This window comes from Ursus americanus, chromosome 10 (assembly GCF_024610735.1).
Source record: "Ursus americanus isolate L20-20 chromosome 10, mUrsAme1.1.p, whole genome shotgun sequence".
NCBI classification, from domain to species: Eukaryota; Metazoa; Chordata; class Mammalia; order Carnivora; family Ursidae; genus Ursus; species Ursus americanus.
Window position 1 is genome coordinate 46,696,509 of NC_142136.1, and position 21,957 is coordinate 46,718,465.

The 21,957-nt window shown below is 33.6% G+C and overlaps 1 non-coding gene across 1 annotated transcript; it reads right to left on the reverse strand.

Moving 5' to 3' along the window:
• Positions 1-1,982: 1,982 nt before the first annotated feature.
• Positions 1,983-2,089, reverse strand: LOC123801177 (U6 spliceosomal RNA). Its single transcript, XR_006782136.1, has one exon. It is a non-coding gene; the product is annotated as a U6 spliceosomal RNA (small nuclear RNA).
• Between the last annotated feature and the right edge of the window lie 19,868 nt (positions 2,090-21,957).

The following is a 21,957-nucleotide window of genomic DNA, read 5'->3' on the forward strand; positions in this document are numbered from 1 at the left end:
TATTTAAGATGACTTATTTTCTTCATAAATGAATATCCATTCATCCTTGAAGTTACCCAGGCATCTTGATCACATTGAAAAGAACTCATACCTTATATTATAATTTAAAATGTAATTAAATTGGTTTTTCCAAAAGGGGTAGATATCCTTCCTCTAATAAACATTTTAAGTTAAATTTTATGCGATAGTTTGTGACTTAGAGGTAAAATATGCTTTCCTTGACCTATAGGATTTTGACCTATAAAGCAGACATATGAAATATCCAATAAGTTTTGCTCTGTGTAGTAACATCTTTCACAACAGAACAAACAGATTCAAGTATACTTTATCTTCTTGAAGTTTCATAGTTTAGTATTTAGGTAATCCAAAGGATTTATCTACTATCTATTCTTTAATTTAGCAGCCAAAGTTATTACAATTTTCATATAATTTATACATCAAAACTCAATGCTTCAAATAGAATATTTCCCCTGAGTTTAGCACTGATAACACTTGTCTCTGTCAAAAAGCCATTCCTGCTCAATTCTTTCATTTTACTTTTGACTTGAAGGCTTATCCACATTTGGCTTGGTATAAGGTAGTTAGCAGAAACATATTTGAACATTTTATTAAGACAAACACAATATGTTGTGTAAATGTTCATGTGAAAGAAATGTCTATCCCTGTAAGTGCTCAGAAGTAATATGTGATTATCACAACCTGACTGACTTCAGCTTTGTGTCGAGAAAGCTTGTGTAGGCAGCTAATTTTTTCTGAAAAGCACTGAATTTCAATATTAATATGATGGTATAGAAATCAACATCACATAATTTTATTGGCTTTTATCATGTTCATGATTTGATGACAGTTCAAAGTCATACTTAAAGACTTTATTGTGCAAATATCTAATATACTTATTAAGATATTAAATATGACCAAAATTTCCAAATATTTTACATTTTTATTGATATTCTTTTTCTCATTCAACAAATACCCAGTGAGCACCTGCTGTGTTGCCTATGCTTTTCTAATTATTGGGGATTCAACAAAGACCAAAAGGAGGGAAAGCCCATGAATTCAGAAAGTTTGTTGTTTAGAGTAAGGCTCTGCAAAATAAGCATCCACACAAAAAAGAATATAGCATGTTAGATGGTGAAACATAAGAAAACAAGATAAATCAGGGAAGTGACAAGTAGTCATGAGCAAATGGGATGTTTTGTGGTCCCCCATACCTCCCCCACCCCCCGCCCAGTGGTTGAAGGGTCATGGTCATTTCTGTTAGGGGTGTTGAGATTAGATCACATGAGAAAGAGGTGATATTTGAGTAAAGACCTGAACAGATGGGTGAACAGGTTGTGAATATCTGGGATAAATTTCTTAGTACAAGAAACTGAAGCTTTCATTCATAAGGCCCTGAAATATGAACACGCATGCCTGCATATTTAGGAAAAATGCAAAAAAAGGCCAATTTTGTGCTGTCTGGGAGATTACTGGGAAATTACATCTAAGAAACAACTGGTTGGATAGAAGAGGACAAAATAGGTCACTGTACATAGTTTGTCTTTTACTATGAGTGAAATGGAGCACACGACATGGGTTTGACAGAGGAGTTACATGATGTGACTTAAGTTACTAAGATTGCTTTGCCGATGTGCTGAAAATTGGTATGTAGTGGGAAGGCAAAAGTAAACACAAGATGGAAGGTTAAGAAGATATTTCAAGAACTCTGGAAAGAAATGATGGTGGCTCAGACAGGCATAGTATGGGTTTGCTCAATGGCTAAGGAAAAAAAAAAAACAATTTCTGTGTGTAAGTTAAGCAATATTCTAGAAGGAAATCTATATGCATAATATTTTATACTAATATATACACATATGTAAGAACTAAAATAACACATGGTCCTATAAATAATTGCAACTTTTACTTTTTGAATAAATCTTCTGACAGAATAGTGTCTTTTTTCACTTAGGGGTGGTTGTATTGTTTTTTGTCGTTGTTTGTTTTTAAATATGGAATGCTTCACCAATTTGCATGTCATCCTTGTATAGGGGTCATGCTAATCTTCTCTGTATCATTCTAATTTTAGTTTATGTACTGCTGAAGGGAGCACAGTGGTGGTTATATTGTTAAAATTACAAACAGTCTTGTTCTGTTCTCTGGGCCATTCCTATTCCATACTTTGGGCTGTAATAATTCATACAAAATCTCATTTCTAATCAGAAGTTTAAGATGAGAGAAAATATGTGTGTGTGTAGTATTTAACCAAGACCCATATAATTCAGTTTCTGCTTATGTAATTATTAAAAGTCAAATACAAAAGAATTTTCATCAGTTTTACTCACAAGACAGCTTTGTCTCTGCCAATATCCTATCCAGACCAGTTTTTTTTAAAAAAGAAACAAACCATTCTACCTATCGCTTTACCAAAAAACACACTTTTTACACATTTTACATAGACTTTTGGAAAAGGATGTATAATTTACATTACTTTAGAAGAGGGCAACCCCCCTCCCCACCCCCCAAATCACCATGGTCTTCCTCTTAATAAAATGTTAAATGGCAAGTTGGCTGTTTGACACCACTACTCCAAACCAATTCTGGTAAAATTGTTTCTCATGATACACCCCCTATGTTGTTCCAGGTGAGACTTGGTCAAGAAAGGAAAGCAGTAAGATTTGGAAGATGCAAAGGAAGCAAAGATCATTACTCTTGGTACATTGAGGTATACAGGCATGGTGATAAATAGGGGCAACTATAATGTGTTTCCTCTTATTTTAGAGCTAAACAACAACAGCACAGAACTGCTACTTAGAGCTGTTAAGAGTGACAGTTCCCTTAGAAGCAGCTGTTTTCACAGAGAAGCAGTTTTTAAAAGTGGCTGCTTAAAGCTTTCTAAAAGGTTCTAGATCTTCACAAGCTCCACTCTCATGGTTATTTCAGCTTCCAGATATGCAAGGATTCTAAGACTTTCCTACAATTTCCAATTTGTCTCTCACTTCTGATTCTTCAGACAGCTACAGTGACCTTTACTCCAACTCTCTGGCTATCCCCCACCCGCCCCACCCCATTTCCAGAGGTACACTTTCCAACTCCTCCTACATTTCAGGAAACTCCAATTTCTACACTCAATTTCTTGCTCTGAGAATACTTCTACTGAGTGATATATGCAATGACATATCCCTTTGATGTCATCAACGGATGTGAGAAGTTTTTTTTAACCATTTCATACTCCATATGATGTAGACTATAGAAGTTTATGTAGAACTGACAATAGACATTGGAGATGTCATTTATTGACTGGCATATATAATAATACTAATTGGTAACATTTTTTGAGTTGTAACTATGGATGAGGCGAAGAGTAGAAACTCAACACAAGCCGTTATAGTGGATGCAGTCAATATTCTCACTCCAAATGAAGAAATCGAGGTATAAAGATGGTAAGGTCAAAGAGATGTTGCAAAATAGGAATTCAAATAGAATTATTCTAAAACTGAGCTATGTTATAGATATATATGGTAAGCTATTTCACAAAAACAACCACATGTAACCTAGTGAGACATAACATCTGGTAGCTTTGAATCCTTCCTTCACTATTTGTAGCTGAACAACTAGGAGCTATCATCTCCTGGCTTAATATCATCTGTTTGGGTTGGCAAAGATTTGGAATATAACAAAAAACCTGTGCTCCATAGAGGACATATTTATTTTAAAAGTCAAGACTACTCATATTTCTCAGACTCTGCCTAGAAAATGAGCTGAAATGAAAAATAGTCCTGTCATATATAGAGAATCATCAATCTTAAGGTGGGTGCACATTTCCCTTTCCCAATAGAATGAAGCTGAAAGACATAGGTGAAAAGGGAAACCAAGTAAGTTCATCCTTTTCCTGGGTTATTAACCAAAAGTCATAGATTTCCCTTGAAAATGAGCTCACCTTTCCCAGTAGATTCTCCCATTCTTGTGTCCAGATCATTGCTTAAAGTGATAAACTGTAGGATTTAGTGACTCTGAAAGAGCTATAAACTTCTGAATATGCCCAATTTGTAGAATGAAATTATCACTGCCAGTAAGAGAATCTGTCTCATTTACTAAATCATATAAATATAAAATCACTAATTATTGGCACTCAAATAAAATGGTCTGTCATATTTATTGGTTAATTACAGATTAAATGAGAAATTACCATCATCAAGCATTTCTATACTTATTAAGGAAGTGTCATTGTGCTAATTCCACAAAGTATGATATTTATAGGTCTATAGATAAATATAGCAGGATTATAACTACATAATATAACCTGTATTTATGTATAACCTATAAAAGAATACTTTTATAGTTGAAAATTGAAGATGTGATGAAGTCATTTTGATAGATTCATTTGATAATTAGCCTACAGAGATAGAAAAAGACATATGAATAATGACTTAGACAATTAATTTCCTTTCTTCTTCAGGAAATAAAATATAGTATTAATATGTATCTATTTAAGTCATTTTCCAATACAATCATCTGCTGATAAAATAAACCCAGATTAAATAGATAATATGAGCATACTTTTAAAATAAATTATGAATAATGGTACCTATGCAAAAAAATTTTTTTAAATACATTTAAGATGAAGTTACTTATTATATCCTACCATGACCATATATTTCATCCCATACATGTATTAGCCCTGTGCTATATTTTCTCTGTACTACACCTAAGTCTTTGAGTGATACCTGGGCTAACCCCTTGGTCATGCAGGCCAGTTCTAGGTCAAATTAATGGTCTGGAACTGCAACAAAGTCCTTACTTCCACTTGAAAATCATTTCGCTTTTCCTTCATCTACCTGCTCTCCCAATTTACGTATTAGTTACTCAAAACCTTTGCCATTCTCCTCACACTATCCAGCCAGCCCTCTTTATTACCATGCCATTAGACGACCATATCTCCTTGCCATCAAGTGTAAACTATTTCCAAGTGCTTATCCTTTCAACATATTTCTGTATACATTCTTACTGTCATAATCTCTTTAGTCTCAGAAGTGCTGGCTCCTCCTTCTAAGACAAGAAGCCCATCTTCCTGACTTCTAATGCCTATCTCTGGCCATCGTACCAAAAACGACTTGAATAATTATCATTTCCCTCTCTCTTCAACTTCTCTTTGTCTGGCAACTCTTTTCTATTACCTTATAAGCATATAGAAATGTCTTCCAATCCATAAAGTTTCCCCATGGTTTGGTTCTCATTTTCCCTATGCTCTTTCATTGCTGCTCTCACTATGCTTACCTATTTCAAAAAGAAATGCACCAGGAGAAAATATTTTCAAAGAAAATCATACATACACAAAATTTAAAAAAATAGTATATATGTTTATAGTAAGAATAAGGAAAAAAATTAATGTAATTGAAGAAAACAAGTACAAACTATGATTCAAAAAATCATTCCTGAGGCGCCTGGTGTCTCAGTTGATTAAGCGTCTGAATCTTGATTTTAGGTCAGGTCATGATCTCAGGGTTGTGAGATTGAGCTCCATGTCAGGCTCCATACTCGGTGGAGTGTATTTGAACTTCTCTCTCTCCTTTTCCCCCTTTCCCACCCCCCTGACACCACACTCATACATGGATGCTCTTTCTCTCTCTCAAATAAATAAATCTTAAAGAAAGAAAGGGGGTTTGGGGGGGAATGAGGGAGGGAGGGAAAGAAAGAAAGAAAGAAAGAAAGGAAAGGAAAGGAAAGGAAAGGAAAGGAAAGGGAAGGAAGGAAGGAAGGAAGGAAGGAAGGAAGAAAGAGGAAAGAAAGAAAGAAAGAAAGAAAGAAAGAAAGAAAGAAAGAAAGAAAGAAAGAAAGAAAGAAAGATCATTGCTGAAATAAGAGAGTCCTGGAAAATACATATTGAAAGATCATTCTATTATTGGAGAAAATTGACCCAGAAAGCCAACAATGAGACATGATGGTAAAATCAGTGAATTTTAAAGGGAAAGTAAATTTTCTTTGTCCTCCAGGCAAAAATATCAAGTCAAATACCTGATAGAGATAGTCAAACACTTGATAGAAGAGAAAATCAAATCATTGTCATAATTTTTGACAGCATCCTTTCATGCCAGAAGATAATAGCGTAACTTTTAAAAGACATTCAAAGAAAGGAAAGGTAAGCCAAAGATTTTATATTTATCCACAATATAAAAGCTGCAGACAAACTTTTATGAAGACACTTGAATCTTCTAAAGATTCTAGATGTCAGGGAATAATGAGCTCTTCTGAAAAGATTAAAGTGAAATTTGTTTTAAATAATCAGAAAGACTGAAGATATATCAACATAAACCTGCAAGTGAAAAGAAATATATCTTTACTTACAGAAATAGCAAAAAAATTCTTGCATGGTGTTTGAAATAGACTTGCCTCTAGGGATATTCTCAGGTATATAAATAAATGATAGACACTAAGATATTTACCATTACCGTTACCTTCTCCAAAAACAAAACAAATATCATAGTTAGGAAAAAGTATAAATCTTTTATTCAAAAAGGTACAACTTCAATTAATTGAGTCTTTATTTTAAAATCTCAGGTAGTCCATGCTCATTCTTCATTCAACTATCCACTTTAAATTTTTTATGTCCAGAAAATTTTAAACTATCACAAATTTGTAAGGCAAACTTTAATACTTTCTTCTAACAAAATATCATCAAATAAAATATAGGATTTGATATTCTCTCTCTAGCCAACAGATCTGGTGAAGGGTGACAAAATATATTGAGATGTTAAAAATTCTGCATATTTCTGTTCTCCTCCTTCATTGTTCCTGGATTGCTTCAATTTTAATCAGCAACCATAATGTTTATGTCAACAAAAGCTAGTACTTTACTTCTTAATAGTTAACCTATTAAAGGTAATTGTAGGCTACTTAATAATTATAAATTCTATCACACCAAATAAACAAAAAGTTGTTTTTTGTTTTTGTTTTTTTAAAAGATTTTATTTATTTGAGAGAGAGAGTGATAGAACATGAGCAGTGTGGAAGGGCAGAGGAGGGGTAAAAGCAGACTCCTAGGCAGGGAGCTCCACACAGGGTTTGATCCTAGGGCCCTGGGATCAGGACCTAAACCAAAGGGCAGATACTTAACTGACTAAGCCATCCAGTGCCCCCACAAAAAGGTATTTTTAACAATTATTTTCCTCCTTAGAATCTTTCTTTGAAATTTTTTATTTCAAATTGTAGTTTAGGATAATGATTCTTAACAGGTTATTATTTAAAAAATATAGTTCCATGAAATATGATCAACTGAATATTTTAGTTTTATAGACTCTACATACACACGAATGAGCACATGTAAAAACTTTTTAAATCTTAGTAATGCCTATGCCCCAGTTAATTGTATTTCGCCAGTTATCAGTTTTCTGGTTTGGGTACTCTACTATAATTAGGTAAGATACTACCTTTGGTGGAAGGTTGGTAAAGGCTATACATGGTATTATTTTTATATATATCTGTACTATTTTTGCAACTTCTTATGAGTCTATAATTATTTCAAACTTAGAAGTTAAAAAGTAAAAAAAAAAGTTTAAAACTAAAATTATTTATTATAGCTTATAAGTTACAACAGAAAACATTTTTTTAAAAAATTTAATGTTCCTTTTAAAGGCATATTGATTCACTCCTTTTTTGTGTCCATCCATTAAAAAAAAAAAATCAGATCAAGGAAAAAAAAATTCTTGGAGTGGGGCGGTATTTTCATTCAAATTCATTCATATCGAATTTATTCCCCTTTTCAGGTTAAGTACTTGGCACCAGCAAGACTAGCAGTTTGAAACTTTTTTGCAGCAGGTACAGGTGAACTTGGGGTAGCTGCTCACTTTGACCCTGGAGACTCTGCAGACCAGAGAAAAGTCCCCTTTTAACCTGCAGACCCATCCTATGATCTGCAGGCAAGACTTGAGGATCCGCAGAGGGAGGCCATCTGCAGAAGTACACAACCTCATTTCTCTCTTGCCCCTTGTGTTTGTCTTAATTTTAAAGTGTCAAAGAATGGGAGGACAGGTGATCTTATTTTGCTTGAGTGATCCTGAGTCATTACTTTCCATGTCCGGGAAGAAAACTTGGGCGCAGTGAGTAGTGTGACAGGCTCTTAGGAAACGGTTATGGGCTCAGCACCCTTGTGGCGCCATCTTGTGTGATGTCCTGTGCAAACACATGTGCTTCTTAGGTGGAGCACCTTTGGCAGAAAACTGCCACTCTCATACATGGTTAGGATTAGTCAGGCAGTGAGGTAAGAACAGTGCCTTGCATGTGGTTACATACAGGGGAAGAGGGTACTTTTCCAATATTGGCAGCTGTGTGGGACTCTAGCCAGCCCTGCTTTAGTGTGTCCACCCACACCCACCTACCCTACTCATTTTTTAAAGAATTCTCCAGTGAAAATAGAAATAAAAATTTTATCTCCAATTTTAATAATATTACACAAAACAATATCCTATAAAAAGATGAAATTGAAATTTTACCAGAATTCCATGTGTCTTGTCCCATATAATTAAGACAGTTTTGTTTGCTTATCTAAATGTAAGAAAAATGTAGTGTATATAATAAAATGAGTGAAGTAATTGAATTCTTAATACATAGGGAAATTTCAAGTATTTAACTTTTCTGTCCTATTTTTTTTATTATTTAAGTTTATACTGCATGTCAGACATAGTTTTACTATTTTTTCCCACTGATCCAATAACTAAACTAAAACAGTTTTCAAAAGAGTAGACATGCCAGTTCAGTTTAACCGTCGTACCTGTGGGCTCATGAAATGCATCCAGGTGGCAAAAAAAGGTGCTTCCAAACTGCAATTTGTTTTAAAGCTAGTCTTGATTTTACCTTCAATTTAAGAAAAACACCTTACATTTTATAACAAAGTTGTAAATAAAACTGAAATATTTTATATTTTATTTTCTTTGTGCTTAAACATATTCACCATCTTCTAAAGAGTGATCTATTGAGAGAGAAATCAATCTTATAATATTTTCTAATCTCTGATGATGCAATAGTTTTTGATTCTCTCAGTAGCAGTATTATTCATGAACTCTTTGAATAGATCGTTTCCTTAAGTAGATTTATAATTATTATTGATAAGATGTGTATAGAAACAAAAAAGTATTTTTATTATATAATTTTAATGTCCATTTCAGTCTCTCAGTTTAATTTCCACTAAGATTTCATGTGTTGTTAGTATAATACTTTGTCTTACAAAGTGATCAATGTCTTCTGTTTCTATTAACAATTAACCTTTCAATTCAACTAGTTACATAAGATTCAATGTTACGGTACTCAATTTTATGATATGATCCCTATACTTTTAATATTGACTGAATAATGCAATGTAAATCTCTGATTTATAATATAATAAAGAATGCAATGTAAATCTCTGCACAAGTAATATACACAAGTCACTGCATGTTGATGGGGAAAAGTGTAAACTTCTAATAACTTCTAATTTCTTATGAGTGATAGGAGTTAAGCATTTATACTTCAATCACATAACCTTTATGTTTTCTCATTTAGAAAAAGTAGAGCTAGTAGCACCTGTCCTGTCTAGCTCACAAAGATTATGTAAGGATCAAATGCAATAACATCAGAAACAAATTTGAAAAACCTTCTATTTTAATTAAATTCATGCGGCAGAGTCTGGTAGAGTATGTGAGAATTAAGAAAAAGCAAATCATAAAAGAACAACCAATTGCTGTGTAACTGAACATCTTCTAGATGCAAACCACTGAAGTATGCATGTTAGAAGATGCAAATATTAGATCAATTCGTTTCTGAAAAGGCTACACTGTAGAATGAATAATACAGTTAGAACTGTTTCCCTAAATGCCTTCATTACAAAGTCTTCTTTAATTATTCTCTCTCCAGTGATGTGATTGCTATTTACATGGTTTACTGACAAATGTATATTTTTATAATATTTAAATATGCAAATATAAATAGGTTAGAACTCTGCTTATATTTCCAATCCTCAGTCTCATTCCAAAGCTTTCAATTTTTAACAAGTGAATTTACAGTTATTTATCCCTTCTATTTTCACCTCCTAACTCAAACTCTATTTGAAGCATCCTTAATTTTTCTAATTTTAAAATACCAAGCATGGAACCTAAAACTGCTGCAAAAAAATAGTCTTAACATAAAAATATCAGATACTAAGTTGTCAATAAAGGTTATATTAGCTCATCAGAACTACCAATAAGCAGGCATAATTTCTACTGATAGTTTGCTCTAAATGCTTCCATGCACTTTTATATTTGTGCCTACTGCAAATATTTTTTACATTAATCAAAATCTTATTTCTAACTTGTTTTTGTGACTATATGCATTGTGCATTTTGTGACTACATACAGATGCAAAATTAAGACATGAAATTACTTTTATTCTTACCATCCTGACCTATTTTTTTTAAGACCTTATTTTTAAGTAATCTCTACACCCAACGGGAGGCTCAAACTCACAACCCTGAGATCAAGAGTAGCATGCTCTTCTGACTGAGCCAACCAGCCACCCCCGACTTAGTTTTTAATGTTTGAAAATAGAGATTAAAATTTATACCATATTTACATTAAAAATATTGTTTCCTAGCCTACTTTTAATCATAAAATTGTTATCTACTCCATGCAATATATATGATCTCCCAATAAGATCAGAATAACCACATACTAGCCTATAGTGTAAGTGTGCCATGTTTAATCCAACCAAATACCAAATTAACCAAGTAAAAAACTTATAGCTAATAAACATTTGCAAAACTTATTTCGCCTCAATAGTAATAAAATGTACGATTAGTACTTAAAATGCTAATATGCTTCGCAACCTTGATGAAAATATGCAATTTTTAATTTTTAAGTGAGTCAGTGTCTCCCTTATTTATGTCCTTTGTTTTTTTGTTGAACAGTATAATACTGTATGTTTAATTTGATTTCTCTAACTTCCTGAAAATTTAGAAGATCAGCTTCAAAACAACAATCAATGGTAATGTGTGATAAACTATACAGTGACAATGATCTGCTGTGTTTCTCAGTCTACAAAGTGCTTTAATATACACTATGCTATTTCATCACTCATGCCTTGCTGAGAATTATTGTTATCCTATAAACTGATATAATGTTTAGAAAGATTGTATGGTTTTCATTTAGTAATACATGGTACTCTGGGATCATAGTAGAAAAACCAACAACAACCTACTGTCCTCTAAAATCTATTATTTACCTCTATAGTAACACATAGTTCGCCCAAGGGGAAAACAAATATACACATTAAATAAAATGACCTTATTAAGGAAGTGTAAGGGCAGTGTGTCATATGGGGTAAAATAATAAAATAACTGTAAAACATAAAAATATTATGTATTAAAGCCATAAAAAAGTCTGTTTAATATCACCTGAGCAGGAACAACAAAAAAATTTTTGACCGATATTTTAAAGACATAAGAATTTGGAGAATTGCAGGGAGACACGGTTCTTAAGACGGGATTAACAAAAAGAATTTGGACTAATTCAAAAAGATATATGTATTTATAATAGCCAAGATATGGAAGCAGCCTTAAGCATCTACTGCTAGATGAATGGATAAAGAAGATGTGGGGTGTGGGTGTGTGTATGTACATATGTGTATGTATGTATATACACATACACATACTATAGAATATTTCTCAGCCACAAAAAGAATGAGATCTTGCCATTTGTGACAGCATGAATGGGCCTAGAAAGTATCATGCTAAATGAAAAAGTCAGATGGAGAAAGATAAATACATGATTTCGTTTATATGTAAAAAACAAAACGAAAAGCAGAATCAAACCCATAAACACAAAGAACAGTGATTGTGCCAGAGGGCAGGAAGAGGGGCAAAATGGGTGAAATGGAGTGGGAGACAGAGGCTTCCAGCTACAGAAATTAGTAAATCATGAGAATAAGAGCTACAGCATGGGGTGGAGGAAGAAGTTTGGCAAGGCTGGGTGAATCAGCACTACAATGCAATACCTAATGGGCTAAGATTGAGAAGTAGACAATACAGGGACAGATGAAGGTGAGCCTGAAGATGTTAATCCTTTGATTCAGCGCAACATTACTGTACAGAATTATGCCTTGCAATATGATATTGTATATGTTGGCCAGAAAAGATAAAGACAGCTATGAATATTTGTATTTGCAGGCCTTGACCCATATTCATATATGTATGATGGGCTTAGTTAACTTTTCTGTTATTTGCACAGAGTCGTCGTAAAGGGATTATTGTCCTCCTGTACTGAGAAATTCTGAAACGATCTGTACACGAGCAGAAGGAGCATTATCTCCCCCAGCACTGGGGACTATCATTAGTTTCAATAGCTTTAAAGGATTTTTTTTTTCTTTTTTTCACCATTTCAACAAATGTCAAGAAAAAGGTGTTTCGGCTTTTACCCATCAAGTAAGTACTCAACACATTGTCATTACAACTGGTGACACTGTGAATACCTGAAGAACAAAGCTGAATACAAATAACACCTAATGATTCACATTTATTAAAATGATTCCATCAGCCTTTTCTTTATTTTACCCAAGAACTCTTTCTACTATTCAGAAAAAAAAAATCTGACAGGGTAGATAATAGCAATCACATGTCAGTGTTCTAGAAAGCCACTTCTTTCAGCTTCTTAAGAGAAAACCTGCCATTCTAGGAAACAAAACTGCTGTTGTGGTGTGGGTTTTTTTGTTTGTTTTTGTTTTCGGGTTTTTTTTTTTTTTTTTTTTTTTATGTTGGGAGACAGTTGTGTCATGTGATTTGGACCTCAGGAGCAGTGTAGAGTTGATCTCAAGAGAAGGCACTGAGAGGTGCTGGGACCATGTGTGACTGGTTTCCTGCAGGCTTGTATGCTTTTTATCTCACTGATTTTCACAATTAGCCCCTAGGATTAGTTTGACTTGTAAAAGTCCTGAACTAAAAAGTTCCTTTTGAAATAGCAGTGTATTTTTTTTCTCTCATTTAAAGACTAGATTATTCCCAACTACCATTTTTTAATGATTAATGAGCAATAATTAATTATTAATTACTGGGAGGAAAGATTACATGAATTTGCCTTGGGCTTGACAAGCTGTCAAGGATTCCTGCCAAGGCTGCCAAGCTTAGCAAGTTCCAGAGAAGGTGTGACACTGAACACTAAAAGTTAAGGAACATTTCTCAGAACTGGAGAAAAAGTATGTGGACAACAACAACAAAAAATTTCCCCTAAGTTTGTTTTTGTCTCTTGCATGTGAAAAGGAAAAGAATGATTTGTTATTGTTTTTCCCTGTTAAAAAGAGTCCTATTAACTGCATATCATGTAAAAATTCTATGCAACTGTGCCCACAAGGAAATGATTTCTAAGAGCAATAACCAGAAAAGGGTCATTAATTATTCTTATTTTTAAATATTTTCTATTAAATGAAAATAAATGTTTCTGCAAATAAACATTTAAAGCTATGTTTAGATTTGAAAAATCTCACGCTCGCTGATAGGTGTGTCTAAGACACAGGCAGAATTGGGGCTCTAGTGCATTAGTCACACTTTAAAATTTAATCTCTATATTCAAGATATGCTCAACTGAATAGAAAATGAGATACTTTGCTATTCTGAGTAGGAGGAGCTTATAGCATGGGGACAGGACCTGTGAGCAGAAATAGCTATACTTGTGATCATTAAAGATTTTTAATGGTAACAAAATGTGTATCTTCAATTATGAAAAAATGCATTTTTGAGCTATATTTTATATAATTGTGAGGAAATTCGTGCAGATCACAGCAAAACATTCTAGTTCATCTTGTTCATAGCTCTTTAGCATAAGAGATGCTTTATTAGAAGTTGTAAATTATTACCAAACTAATTCACAAATCAGTATTTCTAGAATAACTTTATTCCTGTATACTTAAATTCACCATATAGTTAGCATACTATCTACTTTCTTATTCTTAAATAAAGACAGGAATAGATTAATACTTGAGCTTTCTCTACACAGGAAATACAACAATGTTTTAACATATTACAAGTATTAATGTTTTATAATCACAGGCCATTTGTATTATAATTAATGGGAAATAAAACAAAAAGTCCCAGAAAGATCAATCATAAACAATTACAGATTTTAACAATTATATAGATGTTATATTTAAATGGTGTCTGTGTAGCATATAATTTTTATCAAGATGGCAAAGAAAATATAAGCATAATTTCTCAAGAGAAATTCATAAAAACTAGCATAAAAAATATTAGATTAATTTCTTACCATCCCCATCAATTTCCAGAACTCCTAAACTTATGCTTATCATTATCTCCCATTAAACGTGCAAATTTAAACTATTCTACTATAACACTATAGGTTTTTTTGGCCCTTGAATATTTCCTACTGTTTCCATTATCTTTATATTTCAAAACTTGCCATGCCCTTTATTTTGCTACATCATTACCTCATATACAATGCATGTGGTTAAACCTTATAACGCATTAGTATAAAACTCATCTTCTGGGATCCTTAGTAGTGTATCCTTTGTAGACACCAAAAGGCAATATACTCCTTTAGCCAGCTAATTTGATTATATGCAGTTTAATGGGCTTGCTACATTTGATGCAGGGCTGTTAAGTACAATAGTCAAGAAAGAAATTGTGAGATATTTTATGGTACAAAAATGTGCTTTTATTATAGCATGAGGACAGGACTTGTGAGCAGAAAGAGCTATACTTGTGATTGTGAGGAGTGATTATATTGTTAAGTTTGTGGAGGTGGGGCAGGAGTAGAGTTTCTAAGGAATTCCTGTATGCTGAAAGTAGGGTCTACAGGACCTTGGAGGTCTGGCTATTGTTAAGGTTGCTTTTAGTCTCTACTGAGACATCAGCACCAAGGCAGCCATGAGTTCCTTGAGGAATGTCACACTGCATGTCTCAGGTATGTAACAGTGGGTTGTAAGGAGATTTAATTTTAGCTACATTTCTCTGGTCTTTGTTCTCATCATAGGGGCTTGCCCAACTGTGACACACTTTAACAGCAAAACTTTGAGGTCCTTTGGCTTACCTTGACCTTCTTATTCTGGAACTTCTAAAACCAAATGATAAATTTTTGTCAAGACACACAAATATGGGTTCATTTTCAGAATCTCCTATATCAACTCTGAAGACCATTCTTCTGTCTGGTCTGGTTAAGGTCCCTTTGTCTTTCAAAAATCAAGAATTGAGGAATCTATTTCTTAACGCACATTCCAGCTGGGAACTGATAAGATCTGGGTACTCTTTAAGAGTAAGAATCTGAGCAATGTCATCAGTCTTTCAGTTAGTTACTAGACACCTGGTATGAGGTCCTTGGATGTGAAAAAACAGCTTGCCTGTCTGAATGTCCGAGAGTTTGAAAATAAAGTACAGCAGGATTTCTTAATCTCACCACTATTGATTTTTTGGGCTGGATAATTCCTTGTTTTGGGGGCTGCCTTGTGCAATTTAAGATATTTAGCAGAATCCTCAGTCTCTACCCACCAGATTCCCGTAGTAACTCATCTCTCCCTTCCCCTGCTATGCTAGTTATGGCAACCTAATACAACTTCAGACCCTGCCAAATATCCCTGGGAGGAGGATTCTGGGCAAAACAACTCACAGTTGATAAACACCGAAGTAGAGTAATAGGCTTGTACTTTTATCACTGTGTTTACTGTTAGCTTGTTTGAAGAATTCTTGGGGTCTGAGCACTGCAAAATCCTGGAGTGAATGAAAGACAAAGCCCAAGAAATCTGCAACCTATTTCTGACAAATAAGAAGAATGGAGGAAATGCATACAAAAACAAGGCAACTATCCATTATTTCTGTTTGTTTTCTTACAGCTGTTGTACACATATTTTTAAGATTTCATTTATTTGAGAGAGGAGGGAGGGAGTGCACATGGGGTGGTCGGGGGGAAGGGGCAGAGGAAGACAGAATCTCAAGCAGACCCTGCACTGAGCGTGGAGCCTGAAGCCAGGCTCAATCCCATGACCCACAAGATCATGACCTAAGCTGAAACCAAGAGTCAGACACTGACTGTGCCACCCAGGAGCCCCAATACAAATTTATGTAATAACCTCAAGCAAGGTGATTTATTGAATAAGACTAGATTGAAAAATTTGTTTAAAAGGAGCTAAATATCTTTTTCTTGAATATATCAGAGTATAAAATACAATAGTATATACATTTAATTTTATATGAGGCATGGAGGTTATTTCCCAGGGAAATACCCAATTGTTTTTAAATTCCTGTAGTTTTCTACATGAGCTTCATGGGTCAGAAAAATTATCAGTGTTTCCACAAAACATTTAAAGTTATGAGAACAGACACACATGTTTACAAGTAAATTGACTTACAAAAATGTCTATATCAAGCTGATTGTTTCTGGTTAACTTAGCTACTTCAAGAGCTCTCTGTGTAAAATGTTTTATAGCTATCCCCATAACAAACTTACATACAGGAATTGTGTTGCCCTAAAAAATATAAACAAATATAATTTCCTAGATCCTTTAATCACTTTAAGATCTTGAGTTTTACTATCTGGGGTTAACAAATGGTCTTTGGTCTGGTGAAAAATATTTAAAGAAACTTAAAATCATAGAAAAAGAAAAAAAATAGGTCACTGAGCAGTGCCTTTACTTACTTCTATAGATTGTACATATATTGAAATGAATGCCTTTCCTCATACTATAAATATAAGGTTAATTATATTTTGAAATTAAGCTTGGGAGATTTAAATAACATTGCCCTCTCTATATATGTATATGTATGCATATATATGTGTATATGTAAATATGCATGTAAATATGCACTATATGTATTCACTTATATATGTATGTTCAAAATATTAATGTAAAAGCTTACTGAAGTTAACAGTTTTTAAATTTTATCTGTAATAGAAAGAAGATGGGTAGCTCAAACTTGGCTTTAGTATATTTAATCTGTTGTTAGTAAGTGGTAGTAAAAAGTTATTACCTCACTGAAATAATACCTCACACCGTTTAGGATAGCTATGCCCTGTTAGAAGGGAAAGGTGCAATGGAAAACAATATAATAGTGGTGCCTCAAAAATGTAAAAAGAGAATTACCATATGATCCAGCAATTTCACTTCTGGGTATATAACAAAAAGAACTGAAAGCAAGATCTTGAAGAAATAATTGCACACTTGGGATCATAACAACATTATTCCCAATAACAAAAAGTTGAAAGCAACCCAAGTATCTATCAACAGATGAATAAACGCAATGTGATATATTCATATAGAATGTTATTCAGCCTTAAAAGAAGGAAACTGACACACACTAGTAATATAGATGACGTAGCAGACATTAGGCAAAGTGATATAAGCCATTTACAAAAAGACAAATACTATATGATTCCACTTATATGTGGTACATACAACAGGTGAATTAGAGACATAAGGTAGAATGTTGGTTACCAAGGGTTGCCATAGCTGAGAATGTGTAGCCATTATTTAATGGGTACAGAGTTTCAGATTTGCAAGATGAAGTACTGGAGACCTGTTTCACACTTATATGAACAGACAACATTATTGAACTATGTACTTAAAAACAGAATGGTAAATTTTATGTTATGTTAATTTAACCACAATCTTTAAAAAGCTTTTATCTTCTGTGTAATCCGCCCAAAGATTAGAGGTTTCTTTTCTCATTAAACCTTATTTCAAAAGCCATTGACTTTAAGTTGATATTTATCATGCTTTTAAATTACTTTTGAAAAATCTGAAGAGAAGTTCCGCACATCTGCAAAAGCTGATGTTACTTTTAATGAGGCTACTAAGCCAAACCATTCATTTGTGCTCCATCCCAACCTTTTTGTTGCTTTTACCTTAACCTACATTCAGAAAAATAAAACTGCTGATGTATTGACACCAAAAGTAATTATTGTTCTCCCAAACGGTTAAAACATGAATGGCTTATTCCTTCAACTTATAAACCCTATCTTGGCACTCAAAAGTAAGTGGGAAATTAGAAAGATTTGGGTATATTTCCTAATTCTTAATCAACCACACTATTTAATCCAAAATGGGATAAAATGTATCAATGAAAAAGAGAAACTCATCTTATGAGTCTATTTACAAAAAAATAAATAAATAAATAAAAATAAAAATAAGCCCTGGAGGTTTGGTAAGGACCTCACTATATCTATTTACCAAATATGTTTTAAAAAATAGTTATTAATGATGTCAACATGGGCATCTACTCTTCTCTAAACTGATATTAAGGGTTGATCTGGAAAAAGAAGTCATTCCATTTTTTGTTTTTGTTCTCCCCCCGCACACACCCTGCCACCCCACAAACAGGTAGTTTCTGCTCTCCTCTTATCTATTGTCACTTTACCTTCTCTTATGGGATTTCTTCAGGGAAAATATCAAAAGCCAGTATCTCAGAGAAAAGGACTGCAGAAAGTACCCTTGATTATTAATATTGCAAAGAATACCTATTCTTGGTGTAAGCTAATGTTGCCACCATGAACAATAACCATAATACTGAAGCAAGAAACTGAGTCAAGACCTCCAGAACTTTTTTCCAAAAACAGAGGACTTTGTGAAAACAGAATGAAAACACAAGATCCAGTGGATTTGGATTAACCACAGGAATGAATTAAACTAATCAGGGAGAATTATTCGTGATCATTTATTTTGAAATGTGATTTTTTTAAAAATATTTTTCCTATACAGTATAATTTCCATTTTATTTTTTTCCAGAGACTAGTTTTTCTTTGATTTTAAGTAATCTGCTCCTTACAAGGGCTTTAATAGAGGTTGTGGGGCAGCATCTGAAAGTCTAAAACAGGAGGAGGGTGTTGGTTCCAATGACAGTGTGGTCAATAACACAACTCATGAAGTAAAGTGGTTTCACACACAGCTTGGGAAGAGTGGAAGCATCAGTGACACTCATTTTGGAATGTCCCTGAAAGCTCTGGCCTCTACTATGTGTCAAATGATGAAATTTTTAATGGCTTTTCCTTGGGCAGGCAGAGGCCCTTTCTGCCATGACCATTATACTTTCCTTTGTCATCTTGGAAGCAATGACCCAAGAAAAGGTGAGATATTATTTTTTAATACTCTATTTTCTCATGGGCATTTGGGAAAGAATATTTATTTTTTATCTGTCTCCTACCTCAATATAGCAGATAGTGTCTGAAAACTGAAATGAAACCCTCTCTGGATGGCATCCAGTTTTAACAAATCCCTTAGGATTCATAAAATACGCTCGCGGGAAGCCTGCAATGTTGATTTGTAATGTAGATTAAAAAACAAGAAAACTTTTAGGGAATGTAAAGAAATGACTCTGTAGAATATAGCATTAATTGACTGGCTTTAACTGCCAACTTCTCAGAACAATAACCAATATTATACACAAAGCTTTTAATCAGACCCTTTATTTTCATAATATGGTTATTTACCGATGTTCAAAAAATATATCTTCATTTCCTCTATCATGCTCTATTATTGTAGGGCATCATCCTTAGATCTGGTAAAAAATATTAACCACTGCTTTGTAAAGCCCAGGATTGAAGTTAACTTTGTATCCTCAATATCCTATGACTTTATACTTACTAACAATACAAGGTATGTTAATTGACATAACTTGTTACATCTATGTAAATGAACTAATCAAACATAACAAAACAGACACAATAGACTGTCATAAATTCACAGACTACCTTAAGTAGCCATTGCTGAATTCGTGTAATACTCTCAGGTGCACAAATATTGTTTGTAATTTTGATTTTACGTGTATGCTATTCATCGAATCCATGTCTAATTTCCATTACCTATAAAAATGTAGTGATAAAAAAGGTAAATAAGCCAGAAATCCTTTAAATGATCTTTGCACAAAAGCATGACAAACCTACTCTATTTGTGATCAAGAATAATGTTTAGATATTATTTAAGATCCCAGGTTTCACTGTTGAAGAGAAAACAAATCTTTGAGGGAAAAGGCAAACATGTGGATGTGTGACCTTTTTGTCTTGCTGTAGCATTTTCTATCAAGCACAGCAAAGGGTCAACTGATTCTCAAGAAATTTAACTTTTTTTTTTCAATATTTATTTATTATAGGGCATGTGTTTTAAACTACTGAGAGATCAAGATTAACTTAAGAAGGCTTAAAAATATATTTACTCTTTTCCTAATATAAAAGATAACCAAGATATTATTGTCCAAACATATTATCCAGGTTTATAAGCTAAATTAGCTTTTAGAGACTGTTATCTATCCAATCATTGCCATTTCTACATGTTTTGAGAGGAAGACCAGCTTTGCACCATACTACCTTTTCCAGGGAGTTGTATAATAAATTGATAGAAAGACAGAGATAGTATATTCCTCTGGAGTAGGGGGGAGTAGGAGCCTAATTTAGATAAGCACCAATTACAAACACAGGTGGCCAGATACACTGACCACTTCCCGCTAACATTCTGCAGTACTTTTCTACTAACTCACCACAGCACTTAAAAATCCCCTCCCCCACCATTTTTTTCTTTCACTGCAGTTGAGTTCCATCTTTCCCCCCATTGCAATGGACTTGCTGTTTTTCCTGACTCCTTGTCCAGAGGTTGCATAGAGGTTCTTTGGCTCCTCTGGGATTACAGAGAAGAAACCCCTTAGTTCCTACATGGAGATTGTGTGTGTAAAGGATAGTGTTTTCTATCCCTTTTGCAATAGTTTTTAAGCTATTAAACCTGTCTAGTGCCAATTTTTCTTTGCCATATCCAACTTTCAACATGCTGCCTTGAGTTGGTATTGGAGCTCAAGGAACGGTACCAAAAAATGCTATACTCTGATTGATTTTTCTGTAATTAACTATCCTCTTGGACTTTAACCAAGGAGTGTTGTGTGTTCTACAAACTGTGGCAAAGCCAAGTTGTTAGCTTGCATGTAGAATACAATTCTTAGACTCTTCACAGTTCTTGAAACTAGCAATCATATTTCAGCATTTCTGTCTACAGTCACTATATGAGTCTTAGTTCTTCCTATACAATTTTAATAAGCTCTTCCATCCTGCTGGTTCTCTCATTAATGAGTTAAATGTGACACTGACACATGCTCATTATCTATTTGTAGGACAGTGAGGATTCTAACAATTTGAAAACTGTGCTCTTCTTATAGTATTAATATGTGAATGTCCACCTATCATTTTCAATGACCTAGTTCACATAATGGGACATTTTTCCAAAGTGTTAGCTGTTTAGATGCCATACCATATGGTGAAAATTCAGCTCCATAGTTGTTTCAGTGTATTCATTTGTAGGAGGCAAATTGGTTTAAAATATTTCACCATGCCTCATCTGTCTGCAAGTAGTCATCTCCTACAGCTTTCACTAAGCATTAGAAGTCATGAAATTATTCCTTTAACCTAAGTGATCTAGTTGATTTTCAGATCGTGATACATTTTACTAAATGTCTTTTATTGTTTATGTTCCATGATGAGGCAATGACTAGTTACTGTGGGCCTACTATGTACTGGGCTACTTATTGAGGATATAGTAATGAAGAAAAGGCAAGATTAATGGAATTTAAAAATGTGTAAATGTTTTCATTTGGTAAGAAGTCAATAAATATATTTGAAAATATAATTGACAAAATAATCCTAAACTTTTCCTTAATGCCCTTGAGTTCATCTGGTAGGGATTCTAGGTAGTCAACATTGCTATAGAAAGGAATATAGTCAGGGAAGAAACATGAATCCTTGTTTTGTTCAAAAGGCATAGAAAAATAAATGATACCAATTCTTCACCATCTCTTCCAGAATATAGAAATAAAGGAAAAAAATTCCTAAATCATTCTATGAGCCCAGCATTACGCTAATATCAAAACCAGATAAAAACAAGAAAATCTACAAACCAGTATCTCTCATAACAGATGCAAAAAACAAAACAAAACCTATCTCAACAAAATACTAGGAAACTGAATTTAACAATGTGTAAACTGAATTACATACCATGACAAAGTGG